Genomic DNA, 1,422 nt, shown 5'->3' with positions numbered 1-1,422 from the left:
TTACTAAGTACAGCTGTATTTATTTCACTCCACCCAAATTGAGGGATGAGGTGACGAGTGTGTAGTTAGGTAACATACTAAAACTCTCTCCTTTCTTTCTCTCTCCTTTCTCTCCTCTTTCTTTCTGCTCTCTCTCTTCTTCCTCCTCTCCCTTTCTTCTCTCTCTCTCTTTTCTTGGAAATAATAATAATAATAATAATAATAATAATAATAATAATAATAATAATAATAATAATAATAATAATAATAATAATAATAATAATAATAATATTAAAACAATGTTTTATAATTATATTTATTTTATAACAAACAATATTGTTTCGCATACCTAACCTAGTAATTTTTTTATGCGTTTTTAGAAGCGAAAATCTATAGTTCTTTCAGCTTTTTACTAAGGTAAAATAGGTAGATAAGTAGGTGACTAGGTACTCAGTAAGTAATGGTATTTTAACATCGCTATGTAACATACTCTGTAAAAGTCCTTTTTTTCGTGAGTGAAATCTAGAAAAAATTACTTCGGTTAGCTTGGGAGGTTGGAAGGTGTTCTGCCTTGTGAGCGCTTCCCGCCCGGATTGAACTTTTATTTACCAAACAGGATATTAGGTTTTTAGTTAAATTCCCTTATGCAATTAAAGATTAAACAAAAGAAAGATTACCTTCCTTTATGAGATTAACTTTTTTTGAGCTCTTTTACCCAACAGTACTAACGTCCGTTCTCAGAACGACTGGCTCTCTTCCATCCTAATCTCTTTCCGCATTTCGGATAAGACCTCCGTTTTTAACATTTCCCTCTAAAACAGATAAAAGTTCACTGAAAGTAGGTCAGGTAATACCGTTTCTCTGGAAATCTGAACCCAGCTTCTCATTAAGGGACTGAAAAATTCCGGAAAATCTAAAACATAAAATTTTATTGAGTTAATTAAACGGTTGTTAGGGACCTGTACTCGACTTTAAGTCCTTTGTAGGAAAAACTTTTTATTTTTTAATTAATTCAGTAAACATTTAAAAGCATGTTATTTTACTTATTTTCATTCTAGTTTTTTCCCCCTCAAATACAGGGAAAGTTAAAATTAACTTTTTATTCCGTTTTTGAATGAACGAAAGTAGTGTGCGTTTTAAAAACTTGACGATTTTTGCTCCAGTTTACTTTTTGTCTGTCTTTTGCCACAATACCTATACCTAACTCTCCATTTTTTTTTATTTATTTTATTTTTATTATTATTATTTTTTTTTTTTACCGCGGCACTTTACACCCATGCCTAGGTATCCAACAACGGAAAATAATTTTTATTAGGTAATTAATTATTTTTATTAAGTAAATAAAATAATTTTTATTAGGTAAATAATTTTTTTGGACGGGATTTGAACCTAGCACTTTCGGGTTGAGAGTCAGTGCGGCTTTTTTAGAACATCGTAGAACGA

The sequence above is a fragment of the Diaphorina citri genome, unplaced genomic scaffold (genome assembly GCF_000475195.1).
Source record: "Diaphorina citri unplaced genomic scaffold, Diaci psyllid genome assembly version 1.1 scaffold1635, whole genome shotgun sequence".
Classification (NCBI taxonomy): domain Eukaryota; kingdom Metazoa; phylum Arthropoda; class Insecta; order Hemiptera; family Psyllidae; genus Diaphorina; species Diaphorina citri.
The sequence above is the reverse complement of the archived record's forward strand: the minus strand, read 5'-3'. Positions refer to the sequence as shown.